Here is a 20,373-nt window from a genome sequence, read left to right on the forward strand (position 1 = left end):
CCAGTTCTTAAGAACAGTTTATTCATCCACATATATTTTCATCATGTAATGCTGCTATATATTTGCCAAAACGTGAGCAGTTATTTTCTTTGTTTCATTCCTGGCATTATTTTTTTCCCCTGCACTCAGCAGCTAGAGATGTGCTTGGATAGGCTCTGTCCCATCTGTCTGGTTTGTTATCTTGGAACTCTAGAGACTATATAAAAGAAACATAGCTGGCTGATTGCTCTTAAAACACCCTGCCCCTCAATGTTCCCACCCTCATACACTTCCTCTCACTCAGTGGGCACACAGGCAGGATTCTAGAGGCTTAGCTATGCTTCTAGCTCTGCTACTCAATATCCACACAATATTGAAAGGGCAGTTTATATTCTCTGGGTCTGTTGTAATGCAGAGGTAAGGACTTGGAATCTTACCAAGATGCTTGAGGGTAACATATGAAGAGTACTTCACATTTCTCAGAACATTGTGTGTGTGTGTGTGTGTGTGTGTTTAGGTGTTATTTTATTTCCAACACTCAGGATAACCTTTCATAGATGTTGTGTTTTAGGAAAAACTACAGATAGATACTCTAGGTTACTCCAGTTCTCCATAGGAAAGTGAAGTTTCTGAGAATTTATAATGGAAACATTTTGTCTTGGAAGACTTGAGGCTGGAGAAGAGTTACATCTCAGCAATGTTATTTTGGCCCTTGCATTTATTGATACATGTACCTTTCTCTTCATGAGATATAAGGGGCATATCTTGATACTTCATTAAGCAGAACAATGAGTTGAGTTTTGTCTCCCCCCCCCCAAATTTTGGCCATTTGCTACTTTATTTTTTTAAAGATTTTATTTATTTATTTGACAGACAAAGACCACAAGTAGGCAGAGAGGCAGGCAGAGAGAGAGGAGGAAGCAGGCTCCCTGCCGAGCAAAGAGCCAGATGCAGGGCTCGATCCCAAGACCGTGAGATCATGCCCTGAGCCGAAGGCAGAGGCTTTAACCCACTGAGCCACCCAGGCGCCCCCATTTACTACTTTAGAAGAGAAGAACAGATGTGGAGGTACAGGCTAAACTATTCCTTTCACACAGCCTTAAGGTAGGCTGAATAATGGCAGCCAAGAGGTCTACATCCTAACTTACAGAATCTGTGTTTGTGTTACTTTATACAGTAACAGAAATTTCTTGGTGGTTAGTTAAGGATCTTGAGGTGGAATGATTATCCTGGATTATCCAGGCGACTGCAGTATATTTACAAGCCTTTTTATGAGAGGGAAAGAGAAAAAGTTAGTGAGCAATGTGGGTTACAGAAGCTAAGATTGGAGTAATACGGGGACAGGAGTCAAAAAATGTGGGCAGTCTTTACAAACTGGAAAAGTCAAGGAAACAGTTTCTCTCCTAGAGCTTCTGGAAGGTATGCAGTCCTATTGATACCTTGGTTTTAGACCCATTTTGGATTTCTGACTTCCAGAACTATACGATGATAACTTGCTTTGTTGTAAGCCCCTGGTATTTGTGGTCATTTGTTATAGCAGCAATAGGAAACTAATACAGCTTTTACTGGATACTTTCAGAGTTCAGTGCATACTGCAACTAAATTGCTACTTTTTTCTCCTATATTATTATGCAAAGATTATTGTTCAGATTAGTGGCAAACAGTAACAGTAGAGACTGTTAAAAGTTTTATTGTGTTTCAGTCACCAAAATTGTCAGGAATATGTAATTACTGTGCTCTGTTAGTGTTTCCAAAGACACTATTAGTGAAACTGAAAATTGTAGTTACTAGAGCATTCCTTCAGCTATCAATATATGTTTTAAATTTATGCTGACAAAATAGTATCTATTTTCTTCTTCATCTTTTAATTATAAGATTCCTGTCAAGCAATCAAAGGTTTTTCTTCTCTATGGTAACAAGTATCAGAGGTTGAAAAATACCAACAATTAAAAAATTAGAAGAAGGAAAGTTATTGAGGTTGTGAAAGAAACACCCAAGCTCTGTAGTCATATTGCACTTGGATTTCTTTCATAATGACTCTGTGTTAATTACAGATATATTTTGTACCTTCTGAACTTGGATAGCATTATTGAAGTAATACACTGAAAACCAGGAGAATAACTTTTTTAAAACAGGACAAGATCAAATTTAATAGATGTACGTATGTTCTTAAAAAATTCTTAATAAATTCTTCAAGAATTTATTAAATTCTTGAAAAGAATTTAATAGATGTATGTATGTACTTAAATTCTTGAAAAGAATTTTTTAAGTACTCATTAAAACTTGCCATGTTAATACTGCTGAGCTTTTTTTAATGTAAAAGATTTTATTTATTTATTTGACAGAGAGGGAGAGAGATCACAAGTAGTCAGAGAGAGAGGGGGAAGCAGGCTCCCCACCGAGAGCAGAGAGTCTGATGCAGGGCTCAATCCCAGAACCCTGGGACCATGACCTGAGCCGAAGGCAGAGGCTCAACCAACTGAGCCACCTAGGCGCCCAGCTGCTGAGCTTTTTTTAAGAGCTCAGAGCCTCTATCTGAATTTTCCTGTATTTCCTAGATGAACTAGGGTGAATTATACCCAGTTACTATTAATTGAGATGCAATTGAAACATAATTGCATACATATTAAGATAGCTTCATAGACATTGCCCCCACATGGCCAAACATAGCCATTGTTGAAATAACTTGTACACTCAGGTATCACATAAATATTTAAATAAAACATTAGTGTTCTGCTTTATAAACTTAATGATTTGGAAAGAGGAATAGGTAGGCAAAGTTACATTTCTAAGTATGTTATCCCATAGGGGTTGTGACCTGGAAAATTATCTAGATACATTAATATTTTACACTTAAAAAGTAGAATTTTTTAATCGTGCGAGACAGCTGGAGTGAGTCTTTTTTTTAAAAAGATTTTTGAATAGATTTTTATTTATTTATTTGACAGAGATCACTCTGCTGAGCAGAGAGCCCAATGTGGGACTCAATCCCAGAACCCTGGGATCATGAACCGAGCTGAAGGCAGAGGTTTTAACCCATTGAGCCACCCAGGTGCCCCAGCTGGAGTGAGTCTTAAGAAACATCGTTGGATTTTGATTTTAAGGGTGAATTTTGAGTTACTAACGAGATCACTTGCCTGCTAACTCTTTTAATATTCTTGATACTAAGATGTTTTCTAATAAAATATGGCCCAAAATAGTATGACTGGGGTCATTTTTTGCCTAAGTCCCAGGCCTGTGAACACCCGTTGTCCTACTATAAATACTCACAGTTACCTCTTTCATGGTCAGGTTTCAATGAAAAATTTTCTGGTTACCCTAGCCATGAGCAATTCAGACAACTTTAATAAAACTGAAAATTAGTTCTTTCATGCAGTTCTTAAAATTCTAATTCTTGGATAAAGAAGATATGGTCCATATATACAATGGAATATTATGCCTCCATCAGAAAGGATGGACACCCAACTTTTGTATCAACATGGACAGGACTGGAAGAGATTATGCTGAATGAAGTAAAGTCAAGCAGAGAGACTCAATTATCATATGGTTTCACTTACTTGTGGAGCATAAGGAATAATATGGAGGACATTAGGAGAAAGAAAGGAAAAGTGAATTGGGGGAATTCAGAGGGGGAGATGAACCATGAGAGACTGTGGACTCTGGGAAACAAACTGAGGGTTTTGGAGGGGAGAGGGGTGGGGAGATAGGTGAGCCTGGTGGTAGGTATTAAGGAGGGCACAGACTGCATGGAGCACTGGGTGTGGTACATAAACAATGAATCTTGGAACACTGAAAAATTAAATTAAATTTAAAAAATTATAAGTCTTCTGTGTCAAAAATGTATCTTTAATTAAATGGGATACATTAATTTATTTATCCAGATGAACCTCATTTTTAATTTCTTAAAATTTGGATACATCACAAAACTGTCCCCCAAGTTTGGCACTTGTATTTGTATTACATCATATTTTTATTTTAATTTCAAAAAAATTGACATCCTTATAGTTTTCTTATTTAGGAGCCTTGATTTGCATATATAGGTCTTATTTTTGTACTTCAGCAAAGTTTTTAAAAATTATCTTAAAAAATGGATCTAGTTCCTGAATATTGATTTTATTCCTAGAACTTGATAATTTGTGTTGAACTTGTGAATGGAATTTTCTTCCCACTATGTTTTCTAAATAGCCACTGCAACTATGAAGGAAAGCTATTGTTTTTCTTTCTTTTCTTGATTACATAATTTGACTATCTTTTGGAGTTTGAATAATTTCCCTCTTGAGTTCTTTGATTTTCCAGGTTTGTGGTCAAATTAGCTGCAAATAATGGTGATTTTATTTTCTTCTAACTGGTACCCTTGATTTTTCTGAGTTCATTTAGTGATTAGAATCTCCAAATAGTCTTAAATGATGGCAGTGAATTTTAGATATTCCTGTCATTTGGGGAACTTTTTGAGTCTGAGAGAACTCAAGACATTCTTCAATGCAGGAAAATTCCTTGATTTCTTTGATTATTTATCCTCTAGTCTTTCTTACTTGAAGTCTTATATATTCTGTTTACTGGCCTTTCATCTTCCATCTCTGTTTTCTTCATTTTCTATTTCATTACTTTCTTCATATTTTGGGTTTGTTACCCTGAAAGCTGAGCTTGACATGGGGAGTCTAATACAGGCATACTGAAGGAACGCTCTCAAGAGAAATCTGTGAAGGAATGAGCAAAGCTAAGACCAGAGAAGCTAGGCAAAGACAGTGATTCAGCTGAAGCCTTGCCTGGAATTAATACCATGGGGAGCTCCAATATATGAATGGCACTCTCTTTGAGACAAGAGGACCTAAAGTGCCCCTTTTTTAGACAGCTCCTGATTGGGAGCCATGCCTGAAAGAGTGATTACACACGCCAGAGTCAAATCACAGGTGATATGTACAACTACAAATAGTTATCATTGAATAGTTAGAGCATCTGGAGAATGGGTACATTGGCCCAATGCATTAGGTGAGTCACCACCATTATCTATTAAATACTCTATGTTGAAGAGTAATTTCTCAAGTAATTTTTTTTTTTTTTTTAAGAGAGAGAGCGTGCCTGTGAGCTGGTCTGGTTAGGGGACAGTGGGCCAGGAAGATAGAGAATCCTAAGCAGACTTCATGCTAAGGACAGAGTCCCACACAGGGCCTGATCTCATGACACTGAGATCGTGACCTGAGCCAAAATCAAGAGTTGGACGCTCAACAGACTAAGCCACCCAGGTGCCCCTTAAGTAATTTCTTAAAAAAGAAAATAAGGATAGCAACAACAATAACAACAACAACATTTCCACCTTCTAAGCAATGTTACAAATAGGTTTTTTGGGGGAAAAAAGTCTGTATTTTTATTTGAGGAAAGCAGAAACCATCAAGAGCTTTAATTTTTTTCTAGAATTTCCTTTAGTTTCTTCTAGATTAAGATTCCTCTTTTTCATGTTTATGTTCTGTTCTTATTATACTTCATTTTCATTTGGAGGATATTCTCCTAGTCTTAAAGATATTTTCTTTTTTTTAATTTATTTTCAGCATAACAGTATTCATTATTTTTGCACCACACTCAGTGCTCCATGCAATCTGTGCCCTCTATAATACCCATCACCTGGTACCCCGACATACTTTTGTTCTAATTGTGAAGCACGAAAGTGGCAGTTTTTTAATTTTCTTTTCCTGAACATTGTTGAAAGCTTCTGTCTTGTGGAATACCACTGATCTTAAAATGGTCTTACCAATTTTCCTTATAAACTTCTGTTCAGTGTCCAAAATGGCTAGTCTCTTAATCATAGAATTTGTAATGGTCCAAATTTCTTTTTTTTTTTAAAGATTTTATTTATTTATTTGACAGAGAGAAATCACAAGTAGATGGAGAGGCAGGCAGAGAGAGAGAGAGAGAGAGGGGGAAGCAGGCTCCCTTCCGAGCAGAGAGCCCAATGTGGGACTCGATCCCAGGACCCTGAGATCATGACCTGAGCCGAAGGCAGCAGCTTAACCCACTGAGCCACCCAGGCGCCCCGTAATGGTCCAAATTTCTTAATGAGATCCCTTTAGTTAGTTTTTTTTTTTAAGTTGAAATATAAAAACATAAAATGTCCTGTTAGTTTCAGGTACACATCATAGTTATATGATGTTTTTTTACACTACAAAAAGATCCCCCATGGTAAGTCGTCATCACACAAATTATGATATTATTGGCTATATTCCCTATACTCTCAGTTAGTTTTACATCAGGGGAATAACTATTTGAGATGTCTCCTATGTTTATGATGAAGTTATTGTTTATTTTCTATTGTTCAATTACATTTTTTTGGCTGAGACTGAAAATATGAAATGAATCTAACAACCACGAAAATATTTTATCTTTGCTATAAAGATGTATGTATACAAGAAAAATGTGATGTTTTGTTTAGGGAACTGTAATTTCATCCAGATACTCAGAATGCTATTAGGAAATCCATTTCTTACTCTAGACAGGGGTCTAGCACTGACTTGTCAAAAATGAAAAGGACAATTTTTTTTTTTTTTTAAGGACCTAATCTTGTCCACGCTCATGGAAATAGAGACCAACTGGAGCAAGAAGGGCTTTGTGTATTGGAGGTTTGTGTAAAGGAGTTTTAAAGCTTTCCTCTTCCTTTTGATTATGGTTGCTATCCTCCATTGATAGGACTAATACGTAAGTTATTATGTTGTTCAGTGAAGTGACTATAATAACTGTTTACCAAAACCCATCAATATGTTTAGGTTATAAAATGCCACTGGAATTTGATTAGATACCTGTCTTTCTGTATCACATTTCTTATGAGTGAAGCTCTGTTTCTATAAGCTGTACATAACTGTCTTTTGGAAAGATTTAGGCTCCACTGGTAGACTCTTCAGATTATGTTTGAGCAGGACATTGCCTTCATGTAAGAGCAAATATTAGGGAATTTTAAAAATAAATTATTGAAAAAGGTATATGAATATATACATATAATTACATGACTAAAATTTAGACCTGGGAATTCAAGGATGAGATTACTTCCAACAGAGAAGTCTTAGAGTTGTAAAGCCCTGTAGTTGAAATAAGGGACATCAACTTTAAATGTTAGGACTACGGAAACCTGGGAAAGCCATAGACTTGTTTTTCATACTGTGGTAACACTATTCTAGTAAGGTTAGATATTTTAAGAAAAGAACAGAAAGATAATCTCATAAACATTGGTAATTTTATAGGACTCATGATACTGATTTAGCAAGAGCTATATTACCTTTTTGATGGTCCTGTAACAAATTACCAGAAAGCCTGTGGCTTAACACAGATTTACTGTCAAACGCTTCTTCATGTTGAATGTCTGACATGAGTAAATGTTGGACAAAAATGGGCAAAAATCAAGGTGTGGGCAGGACTGTGCTCCTTATGGCGACTCCATAGGAGGACACATTTTCTTATATCTGCCAGCTCCTAGAGGCTATGTTCCTTGGCCTGTATCTCCTTTCTCCTCCTCAAATCCAGAAATACTGCATTTCTCTGACCTTTATTCTATTTTCATAGGTCTCTGGCTATAGCAAAGAAAGGTTCTCAGTTTTTAAGGACTCATGTGATTTGGTTGAGTGCACACAGATAATTCAGAATAATCTCCTTATCTCAAATTCCTTAACTGATAGCACATTTGCAAAGTGCATTTTGCTGTGTAAGGGAACATACTCACTGATTCCACAAATCAGCCTGTAGACATCTTTGGTGGGAAAGGTATTATTCTGCCTTCCTCAGAGCAGATAATTTCTAGGCGAAGTAAGAGAGATACAAATCTCTACCCGAAAATACCTGTTGGTTCTAATATAGTCTATTGTCATGGCGTATTTCTAACACTCATATCACTATAGAAGCTCACATAAAATTTATAATCAGCTGGAATTGCATTTCCACTTTCTTTTACTCAGGGCTGACTCCTGAATAGATAGTGTTTATTTCAATAGTTTTTCTTTCTTAAACTCCCTTTTTAATCAATTAAGTTCATATTTAAATTAGGAGGGATTCAGTAAAGCTGATATGCAATGAGGTTGGGTTTTGTTCTCCAAAACAGAAGAAGGTTAACTTTGTAACCTTGAAACAAATAAAAATTTACCTGTGGTTCTTAGAAATGAATTTTAATGGGAAACAATGTAGTTCTATTTAAGGAAGTTTGCTCTGCTTTAGAAGTCAGGGCATTCTCATGACTTAGAATAAATGTAAATAAAATTATGCTGCTTTCAGTGTTTACCAGATCCAGCTGGTTATAGACATTTGCAAACACACTGTTTTGCAGCTCTACAAGCAGTTCTTAGATTTCTTCATCTGCACCTCTGACCTCTGATTTTTCCTTAATGATTGGAAAAATTAGTTCCTGCAGATTTGGAGCCATTCTTTGTTCTCAGACTGATACTGTGGGAAGGTGAGCAGCTCATCACTGTTGAAGCACCCCACATTTTGTCCTGGGTTTTCCTCCAGTCAGAAGGACATTGTCGGAGGTCAAAGAAACCAGGCAGGCACACTGATTTTTCTTAGAAGCTGAGTTAGGTAAGATTTCACTGGTGACAACCAGCTCTGTTCATGTCAATAGTACAACTTTGCTTTCACTGACCTTTTTAAGTTTAATGGAAAACAGTCACCTAGAGAGAGGTTGACAGTAAAGCCAAAAGAGAAAACAGGACGGGGCATTAACATACCCCCACCATATAGATAGAAACCTGGAATTCACAAGAGGAGATTTTAAAAACTGACTCACTTCAGGAGAACTTGAAGCAATTTTCTTAAGTAACAAGTAAATCAGAAGAGACAAGAAAATACACACCTAATGTGTATATGTGAGTGAAGGATGATACTCTGGTAGAGAAAAGGATAAAGCTGTTGAAACCTCACTGTTGTTCAAAAGTTTTTGTGCATTTTTTTCCTAGCTCTTGTCTTTCTTGCCTGTGGCCAGATTGGGTTGGGTGAACACCATAGCACAGACCATCCACATCTCCACTTCCTCTGTAGATATTGACATCTTATCTTCTCATCAGAGTTTTCTTGAATAAACTCTCCATTCATCCTCTCTTAGGTAAAGCTGTAATCGCATGTCCCCGTCTTGAAGGGCAACAATGGTCCCAGTTTGCCCTCTGAGTGTGAGGGTTTCCAGGACATGGGGCTTTCAACTGTAAATCTGGGAGAGTCCTGGGCAACCCCTTTTGGTTTGAGTAGTTTCTTGAGATGTAAGACTTTTGGAGCTAAAATCTGGGAAGTCCTCAGAATTGACTAAGGTTGCTTACCCCACCAAGTCCCTTACCTTGGAATTACTTTGGGACTTTGGTGTAAGCTACGTGGAAAGAGCTGCCCTTTTGCTGACTCCAAGGGTCCATAAAGTTCTTGTCATGTGGGGAGAGGCCACCTTTTGAGAATGAACCGTCACACTGAGAAACACTACTAAAGAGGCAGATTGAGAGGGAGAACTCTACTCTTTTGATGATTTGATACTGATCGCACACCTGCCTCTAACCATTCTAAATTCTGAATATATTCTCTGGATTTTTAATCTCTGTTAGTAAATTCCTTTTTAAAAATTTTTTAACTTGAACAGGATTGATTGTTCATCATAGGTCACTTATATTTCACATTCTCTTAAATGGTGGCAAATTACATGTCAAAGAGATTAGACCAATTCTTTTTTTATTCCCAACATTTAGCTAAGTATTGTACATAGTATTTGATGTTGTCAGACTTTAGTTTCTTCTGGTGATGTTAAATGCTACTGAATTGTTAGTAGACTGAATCTCCTATAACAATAATGATGTTTTAAAAAATGTCATTTTTTTCTTTCTAGGAGTCTAGATTGAGATTAGTATCCTAAATCCTTGGACCATTTTGTTATTGGCTGTTTGTCTTTCCAAATTGCTTAGTTCTGTTTTGTTTTATGTATCTCTAAGTTGTTGCATGTCTTTTATCATTGGTTATGATTTCTTTTGACATACGTAACTTTTTGTTATTGGTGTAGTGAAACTTACTGATCTCCTTTTTTAGCTTTTTTGGAGTGTGTAGGTTACTTTTAAAAATTTACCCAATCCCTACTATGAGATATGTTTCATATTTTCTTCTAACATTTGTGTTGTCTCTCATATGTAGGTCCTTACTGCATTTGAATTTTGTTTGGGAGCTAGACATTTAAACTTACCCAAAGAGAAAGTCAATTCCCTTTATTCCTTCCCCCAAATGATACAAAATAACATCTCGTCTTCAACTGAGCTCACCGTTTATGCTTGGTTCTGTTTTTGAGAACTCTAGTACATTTAACGGGATGATTAGTTTATGTCTGCATCAGTGTAACATTGTTGAAAAAACTACTACAGCTTTATAGTAAAACTTGACATGAAGTGGTTCTGTTTTTTTCTCTTTTTTAATATCAATTTTAGAAAGTTTGTTCACTGTAAAATCTATTCGATGTTTTGATTGGAAGTGCAATTATTGTATAGATTTGTTCAGGGAAAATTAATTGCTTTAGGCTTTCTTTCTATGAATAGGGTATAATTTGTTCCTTCATCTTCTTAAATGTTAATAATAGTGTTTTATAATTCTCTCCATGAAAAAATTTCCAACTTTTATTATGATTGTATTGAAATGGATCCCCAAATTTTCTAACACTTGTGCTATAATTTTTTCATTTCATGTAAGTTGAAAGAATCTTTACATATTAAAAAAAAAAAAAAAGAATCTTTACAAACGTGTTGGCCTATTGGTGTCTGGTACTATTGGCTCTAATAATTTTTTCTCATGTAGCCTCTTGAATATTTTATGTGATCATATCATTTAGAAACAAAGTCTGCTCTGTGTGTGTGTGTGTGTGTGTATACACACACATATACATATATACATATAATTTATATATAATGCATCTAATTTATATATAACATGTATAATGTATATACTTGATAAAACATATGAAATAACAAAACATGTAATATATATTATTTATAAAATATATAATTTGTACACAAATTATATAAAAAATATAAATATATAAATAAATGTATACACACATAAGTATATAAATATATATTTATGTAAATATAAATATACAATTTGATTTGTATTTATTATATATAATATATATAAATTACATGCATATATATACTGAGACACACATACATATATACAATTTATTGTATTCACAAAGATCTTCAGTAGAGTATGGTATAATAGTGATTATAGTGAGCATGCTCATCTTATTATATTTACTATTATGTTTGATCTATGAACATGGAATACTTCCATTTATTTAAAACTTTAAAATTCTTTCAAAAATTTCAATTTCAAAAATTGGAATTTTCAATGTACAAGTCTTATTCTTGCTTTATTGAATTTGCTACTAAATGTTTTGGTCTTTTTTATGCTAGTGTGAATAGAATTATCATCTTAATACCACTTTGAGATTATTAGAAAATAAAATACAATTCTAGTATATGGAAATACAATTTATTTTTCTGCATTTGTATCCTTTGTATCTTTTTCTTTTATTTTTCTGTATTATTCTACCCTTTGACTTTATTTAATCTCATAGATTCTGGGTTTTTAATTTTTGTATGTGTATGGATTTCTCAGTTTTCTGTATACAAGAGGATATCTGAAAAGACTGATTTTCTTTTTTTTTTTTTTTTTTTTTTTTTGCCTTTCCAAACCAGCTGCCTTTTCTTTATAGTTTATAATCTTGCCTGATTATACTGGCACTAATTTCTAGAATTGTATTAAGATTGGTGAGGATGGACATCTTTGTTTTGCTTCTGATCATAATGCCCTCAGTTTTTCACCTGTACTGTGATGACAGTTGTAGGTTTTGATCAATTCCTTTTATAGGCTTTAGAAAGTTTTCTTCTACTCATAGGTTATTGTTGAGAGTTTTCATCATAAATATTAGATAATTGTCAAAGGCTTTTATCTTATTCCATCAATATGATATATAATAATAATTAATTATCAGTTGGATAATTTATTTTCAACTCTTTTTTTCCTGCATCTAGTGCTGGTAGGTGCAGATTCAAAGTTCCTGCATGTTCTGATATCCCATAGTTCTTCATATAAATGCCTAAGGGTATGTGCATAAGTGCATATGCATCTAGTCATGTGTATATGTGTAGATATACATATGTGTGTATTGTATTTATTTCCTTAGCTAAATATCCATATGATGTTATGCAAATAGGATAGGGTTTAGAGCAACATGAACTGAGTTTAAACCCTAGGACTTAAAATAAGTACTGGAAAAAAAATTAACTAAGTACTAGGAAAATCATTTCATTTTCTAAATGTGTTTATTCACCTCTAGAAAGACACTGCTAATAGCATTCTTGGGTGCTGATGAGGATTAGTGAGATAATTTAAGTAATGTCTGTTACAGGCATGCCACACAGTTGTATGGTACATGACAGATGCTGAACCATATTAATTTTATGCATGTTTAATAAGTAAAGTTCACAAACTTTATCACTAATTTATATTTCATGTGTCTCAGTATTATTCACCTCTTTCCTGAGACTGTTGGATTTTCATTCTTGATTGCTCTCACTGCAGCAGGAATAGTAACAGGATGAAGCATGCAGTAAGAGAAGAGGCCAGGAGATGAACTCAAATTCCCTTTGTTAAATTTACTATGTTTCTGTGTTGATACATAAGCACCAAAAAGCTATGAGATGTTCGTGAGAATAGATTCACAAATAGATATTAAAACCTAAGTCACATCACTCACACCAAAATCTGTAAATTTGTTTGTTCCCTCAATTGTTTGAATCCTAGCCAAAAGAGCAGTCCTTTATCTTGCTAAAAAGAATGTTCATAAGCCTCCAACTTTTAAAGATCACTGTTGGGGCTCCATAATGAGAATGAAGAGAAATAACAAGCAAATATAAATTGATGGTATTGTATTACCTGTCTCTAAAACCTGAAAACAATGAATTTATATTATTTGGGGGAAAAAAATTCTAGTTGTCTTGGTTACCAGGGAATGTATTTCATTAAATAGCAGTAACTCTTGAATTGACAAAAATTGTTTACTTGAAATGCAGAAAGATATCCTACCGGTTTGCATGGTTATCGTTAACTATTTTAAATATAACTGTAAAATCAGAAATTCTACAGTTATTCCTTTCTGTTGTTCCTTTTCGAAGGGATATTATTCCTTTGACCATCACTTGGAAGTGGTGTTACCAAAATAAGCAAAATGAAGAAAAACTTACAAGGAGTTTATGTCACCTAGAAAACCAAGAGAATTATTTTTTTAAGTTTCATTTTACTAAGGACTCTGGGGGCAATCTGAGCTTGGGAGATAGAAATAAGCTTGGGCCACAGGTAACCTGATATCCTAAAGGCTGCCCAGGAGTCTACAAACACAGTCCTGTGATTTCTGCTCACATGAAGGTGATAAATGTGTCATTGTTGATAAAAATAATTAAAAAAAGAAAAACTTGAGGTGAGACTGGCAAGTATAGAATTTGCCATTATTGTTTGTGAGTTCCCATCTCAGACATTCTACAAGTTCATTCATCTGTTTATTTCTGCAACAGAAAGTATAAATAAATAAATAAATAGGTAAATAAATAAATAAATATTAGAGAAATGCATATGGTGGAGCCGGTCCCCTTTCCAATTTAAGAGTGATTCCAAAGGTCCTATACTTGCACTCATAATTTTTATCGTTCTGGAAAAGCAATTTCCAGAATAGCCTTTCATTCTCAGATGAGTCATGACCCACTGTGGGAAATCTCCCCTAAGTAAAGGCAACTGCAGGGCAGTTGTCTCCCAGAGATCCTGGACTTGGATCTGGAAGTGGTAACTGACGATATCTTGAATGTAGTTACATGCATTTTTGTTGGCCTTGTTCAATGAGGGCTATTTGAGTTATGCAGGATTAAGTTTGTTCTGCTTGGAAGCACAAATAAGTATACTTACTTTCCATAGCCAAAGGTGAGACTCTGTAGTAAACATGTCTTTTCAGTCATAAATTTCTATCTTCTGTTTGGAGAAACATACATTCACCTTAGGTATCAGAGTCTGTAAAAGCTGAAAATGCCAGACACTCTGCTGGCGATTTCTTTTCCCTGAAGTCCCATGACTGAATCCCTACTAGTCAATCTCCAGAAGATAGACTTTCAATCAGTATCTTGTGACATAAAGAGAGACATCAACCATCAAACGTTATGTCTGTGATGGTCAACTACATAGCAGTGGTGGTAGTAATTTGGATGTTGGATACTAGCAGTAGCACAGTGGCTGTGGTGGTGAGATCGTGGCTGCCATCAAGCAGTACTTGCTGTGACGTCTGGGCTTAGTGGAGGCAGCAGTGATGTTTATGGGGTCTGTTATAATGGCCTGATTCTAGACATTGTTGGCCTTGTATTCTAGGTACTCCAGTCATCCTGGAGATTGGGAGTTAACTAAAATCCTTTTCATAAATTATCATTATTTTTTGTTTTATGTGGCTAGAGTTAATTTCTCTTGATTTGCAAAGTTAAATACCTAGATCTGTGTATTTTTCTCTTTTCTACTCAGATTTCTCACTTTCTTCTTGTCCCATTTAAGTACTTACTCAGCCTTCTTGCCACATTGCCTAAGGAAAGGGATACAGTTGGGTTCAGAAGAAATTCTGGCCTTGTTTTTGAAAAACTTATGCTTTGGAATGGGATTGATAAAATGTCTGGGACAGAATCAAGGTTTAGTAGAGTTCATCTCAAATTAGGAATTTTTGAGGACTGAGAGAAGGAGCGTTAGGGATATGGGGATGGAAGAGATGTCTGTGCAAAGCTTTCCTAACATGCTTTTAGCAAAGCAGCAAGACTCCAGAGAGGAAATGGCTGGGGAGTGCAACTAGGTAGATGAGGTCATGGGTGGTTTTCAAACAAAAGATTGCTGTGTCCTAAGCAGGGCATTTTTTAAGCTGTGAGTTCTGAAGTGCTGAGTTGATGGGAGGCAAACCTTGTTTGGACAAATGAATCAATGATAAGGACTGTTTTCCCAAAATTTGGCTTTATGAGAGTCCCTAGAACTTCTTAGAATTTGAGGGAGACTAAAAGGAAACATGAAGACTGAGATTGGGTTTCCTACCAATGAAGTCAGATAGGAATTCAAATTTTTTAAAAAACTGAGTCAAGAAAAAATAAAATCATTAATTTCTACCTTCTTGAGTTTGTGAATTGAAAATTATATCCATTAGGAAATTGTTTAAGAAGAAGCAAGAGTCTTAAAGTTCTGGAATAAAATTAAGGAATTTTGAAAGATAATCTTGGATTAAGGAAGCCATTATAAAAACATGAAACTTAGAAATGTAGCAGTTAAGAGATTGCTGCATTGATGGTTCAGTGGGTTAAGCCTCTGTCTTCAGCTCAGGTCACAATCTCAGGGTCCTGGGATCAAGCCCCTCATCAGGTTCTCTGCTCAGCAGGGGGCCTGTTTCCCCCGCTCTCTCTCTGCCTGCCTCTCTGACTACTTGTGATCTTTCCCTCTCTGTCAAAAAAATAAATAAAATCTTAAAAAAAGAGAGATTGCCACATTTGAAGATTTAAAATATTTAAGACTCTACATAGTAAACCACGTGTCATATAAAATCTAATTGATTAAATGTTTAGAGTGCTTTTACAAAGTATTGAAAGAAAGACTGCTGTGCGTTAAAAGAAGAACTGAAACATAAAGTAGCAAGTTGCAGGAAAAGAAACTCAAATATTTTTAGCCTTTGAAGATACATTCAATATTGGTGAAATAATCAAAGTAGAAATGAAAACATTGAGAAGTTATTTTTTTTTCTCTTTTGAAGTATTATTGACAATAATAATGAGGCTGTAGTAACGATAACTACAGCAACAATAGTAACAGTTTACCAAGCATTTACTATGTGCCAGCTCCTGTTCTAAGTATTTTACATGAATCAAGTTATTTAATGCTCACAAAATCCCAAGGGATTACTATTTCCCTCTAGAGTTCAACATTCATGGATACAGTAAATTTGTCTGCTGTGTCCTAAGCAGGGCATTTGTAAATTTGTAAATTTGCCTGCTTTGTTTACTCTTAGATCCTCAGTACTCAGAAAAGTGTCTAGCTCTTAATAGGTACTCTATAAATATTGACTGATAAGATTAATTTTTGTTTTACAAATGACAAACCTGGGGCACAGAGAAGTTAAGCATGTTGCCCAAAAACACAAAGCACATCAGTGGCTGAAAAAATGTATGCTATCAAGCAGTTATTCACCAGAGTATGAACTCTAAATCACTGTACTATCTCACCCAGAAAAAGAGTAAGTAATACACAATATCTGAAAGATAAAAGTGGAAAGATACTATCTATACAGGGCAATTGGCAACACATATCAGAGTGAAAAATATGCCCTTTAACTCAATAGTTCTACTGCAGATGTACTCACATGTGTGAAGATTTACTTCAAACTGTGTTCACAGGTGCATTCCCTTTATTGACAAAGGACTTTAAAGAATCTAAGTGTTCAGGACCCCCTGGGTGGTGCAGACATTTAAGTGTCAGACTCTTGGTTTCAGCTCAGGTCTGATCTCAGGGTTATGAAACGGAGCCCATCAGGCTCCGTGCTCACCATGGAGTCTGCTATAGTTTCTCTCTCTTGCTTGCTTGCGTGCGTGCTCTCTCGCTCTCTCTCTCTCTCTATCTCTCCATCCCCCTCTAAAATAATAAATAATAATAAAATAAATAAATATTAAAAAAAGGAATTTAAGTAGTCATATATTTATTCGGTTGAATAAATTGTGATCTCACTCTGCAGTGGTATGGTTAAAAGCAAGTCATTCTCTGTGTGCTGATTTGGAAAGATTATCATAAGGGGAAACTGCAAGGACCAAAACAATTAATGTAGTCTGCTTCTATTTGCCAAAATGAGTCCAGTATGTTCTATTTCTATGACTCTCTGTACATATCTCTTAGACACACATAACACATACACCATAAGCTTACAGTCTTTCTCGGAGAGGGATTTGGAGTCTGTTTATGGAAAGAGGCTTATATTGGATTGTATACCCTTTTGTAGTCGTTGAATATGACCATGGACAAGCATTACTTTTCTAATAAAAAGCTCAAGCATAAACCAAATATTTGCACTCATCCAAATACATTAGTGTTAGTCTATGAAAATGTTCTCCATGGAGAAATGAGAAGAATAGGAGGGCAGTAGAATCAGAGGCAGAAATGCAGAGAAGGGAACTTTTCTTCTTTGATGTTGAGCTTTTTATAACAGGAATATGTAATTTAAATTACAGTTTAGAATGATCTTCTGGCTTTTCTTTTTAATCTGGAAGTACACACATGCGTAATGAGTTTAAAGACAAAATTTTAAAGTAGGTTTGAGACTAGGAAATTGGAATTGTTTTTAAGGGTATAAAGTTTTACAGACTTTGAAGATGAATATTCTACATTCCACTCATGTAAAAGTGGATGCTATTCAACAGTTAGTGAAACTGTGATTATTGTACACCCCAACTCCAAGTTTTATTGTTGTGTTTACTTAAGACATTATAGTCTTTTAGTTCATGACCTAGTATTACTGTACTGTGATAAAAGAGATGAACTCTTAAGATACTTTGGAGAATTTTAAAGTTTAAAAAAAATGTGGCAGAACTGCTGTTGCCATCTAGAATTTTTTAAAATTGTGATTTTCCATAAATTTGAAGGAAAAAGGTGTTTCCACTTCATCTATTTCTGCCATTCCGTATAGCTTTATTTCTTAACCAGTAGCCGACAATAAAAAAGATGTGTTTTGAAATACCCAAATGGCATCGTCTCCTCCTTGTCCTTCATCATCACCAGAAAGGATCCAAGTAAATTATTTAAACAGACTGAAAGGTCAAATGCAGATGAACAAGCAAGAAGCAAAAACAGTTTCATGTGTTTTGTAAACATGCTAAAGATGCTTCCAGTAAACATTGTTCGGTTATGTAACCGTGCATTCGCCTCTTCGTAGATTCACCCATCAGGCCACTAGGACGCTTAATTGGGATTTTCAGAGGCTAGTAACCTCATAAAACTCATTTAAGTGGGAGTAAAGTATGTAACAGAGCATGTGCTCTCATGCTTATAAGCAAATGTTGTAGCAGGGTAAAAATGGAAAAGCAGGGTAGTCTTATATTTTTAATAAACTAGTGAAGAACCATTACAAAACAAAGCATATTTATCATGATGAAAATTGTCAAGGCAGACTCACCCCTTTGTGAATGATGGGGATAGAGATTGAAATTATAACTGCTAATACTGAAGGAACTCTATAGAAAAAAAATTTCTATTCTCAAGCACTAAAGGTAGAAATGTAAGAAGGACTATCTCTTATTTCTCAAAACAATTGGAATCTTAGGGGGGGGGAAGAAGGCTGTAACTGGAAGCTTCTTCAGAAATTGAAAGAGTTGATGTTACAGATGGTGTGAAAGAGTGAGGCCCTTTGAAGGGATGAAGATACTCTGAGGAGCAAACACAAAGAAGCTGGAGAAAGCTTGTGGCAGGTAGGGTGCCTGGGTGGCTCAGTCACTGGGTGTCCATCTTCGGCTCAGGTCATGATGGTGGGGTTTTGGGAACAATGGCTCACATCGGGCTCCCTGCTCAACGGGAAGCCTGCTTCTCCATCTCCCACTCCCCCTGCTTGTGTTTCTCTCTCTCTCTCTCTGTGTCAAATAAATCTTAAAAAAAAAAAAAAAAAAAAAAAAAAAAAAAAAAAAAGCTAGTGACAAGTGTAATGAGGGAGCTGGCTTCACAGCTGATGAACTGCTCGGAGTCCATTTATTCATTTATTTTTAAGATTTTTATTTATTTATCCATTTGACAGAGAGGGGAAGTGCACAAGCAGGGGGACAGGCAAAGGGGGAAACAGGCTCCCAGGGAGCCTGGCACTGGGACTCCATCCCAGGACCTGAGAGAAATGCAAGTGCCTCGCCAACCTGGAGCCACCCAGGCATCCCCAGATTGGCAAATCTTTAATTCCAACTCCACACGTCACTGTCTCAGCCAATTTTTTCAGTCTTTGGAACAAAGTACTTAGTGCGTTTATACTGCAGTTTCCTCCGTCGGATCCAGTAGATTTATAAAGCTCCTGATATGCTATCATACAAGGATTAGGGTCAGCTCAGCCCATGGATATATTGGAAACCTCCCTGGCATCTTGATGCCCACCCCCCCAGTACCAGGGACAGGAACGACCAGGTGACGCTAGTCTCATCCGTATCACAGCCCCTCACAGATGCTTGGGCAGTGTGCAGGCTCCAATTCCTACATCCACCATCAGAAGATGCAATTCTCTGAGCTTCAAGGGGAAAAAAAAAAAAAAAAAAAAAAAAAAAGGACATTTGTCCCTTGTGTCCCTTGGTCACAGATGGGAAGTCAAACAAGGGCATCCATCAAGAATAAAAAGTGTCTGAAAAAAATTGTGTCTGGGAATGAGGAATATCTAGAGCCTGAAGGTCATCTTAGAAAATTCCCTTGTATCCCACACTGCTCCAGTGCTGGCTAGAATGGTGCAGATGGTCTTTATGTGCTAAATACAAACAGAGTTCCAAAAGTACAGAGGTCCTAGAGATTGAATAAGGGGGAAAAAGCAGGGTAAGAAAATCTATTCTCTTCCCTCACCCACCTCGTTGCCGCTCTGCATCTTCTTCTCTACCTCCATCTCCGTAGCTGCTTCTCTGGGCGCAGCTCTTCCTCTCGTTTGGCTCTCAGTCTCCTGCACTTTTACTTCAGGTCTCTCAGGGTATCTCTCCTCCCCTCATACATTTTTTGTAGCCTCCAAAGAAGACAGGAAGCAGGAAGAGATTTTCCAGAAAAGTCAGTACTTTATATAATAGCCAGCCCATCTGTGAGTGGAGACTGTTTCAGTCCCCCTGCCTGTCCCTCCCCATCTTACGTTCTCTCTCTCTCACTGTGACAAATAAATAAGTAAAAGTCTTAAACGAAATATCTGCCAATCTGATTTGAGTCAAAAGAAGCTTAACTAGCACCTGTATGAGTACAATTATATATTTGATAAAGAAGTGGCAATAAAGTAGATTAGAATCTATGTCTAATCACACTTTTTATTTTCTTTATGTGGAGGTATTTTAAGAATATGTTTTCATACCGAAAGTGTGGGGAAAAGGGGTGCCTGGGTGTCTCAGTCGTTAAGTGGCTGCCTTTAGTTCAGATCATGATCCTAGGGTCCTGGGATCCAGACCTGCATCGGGCTCCCTGCTCAGTGGGAAGCCTGCTTCTCCCTCTCCCACTCCCCTTGCTCCTGTTCCCTCTCTTGCTGCGTCTCTCTCTCTCTCTCTATCACTCTCTGTTAAATAAAAAAATAAATAAAGCTTAAATAAAAGGGGTGGAGGGAATGGCCCAAGTACAAAGGTAGCATTTTCCTTCTCATAACCTATC

General features: G+C 36.2%; 1 long non-coding RNA gene across 3 annotated transcripts in view; it reads right to left on the reverse strand.

Annotated features, from left to right (window-relative positions):
* The window catches only part of LOC131831365 (uncharacterized), a 46,546-nt gene extending 26,778 nt beyond the window's left edge, over window positions 1-19,768 (reverse strand). For all 3 annotated transcript variants that reach the window (XR_009353620.1, XR_009353619.1, XR_009353621.1), the window contains exon 1: window positions 19,601-19,768. This is a non-coding gene — a long non-coding RNA (uncharacterized LOC131831365). The remainder of the gene's footprint in view (window positions 1-19,600) is intronic.
* Window positions 19,769-20,373: the final 605 nt, after the last annotated feature.

Source organism: Mustela lutreola, chromosome 5 (assembly GCF_030435805.1).
Source record: "Mustela lutreola isolate mMusLut2 chromosome 5, mMusLut2.pri, whole genome shotgun sequence".
NCBI lineage: Eukaryota > Metazoa > Chordata > Mammalia > Carnivora > Mustelidae > Mustela > Mustela lutreola.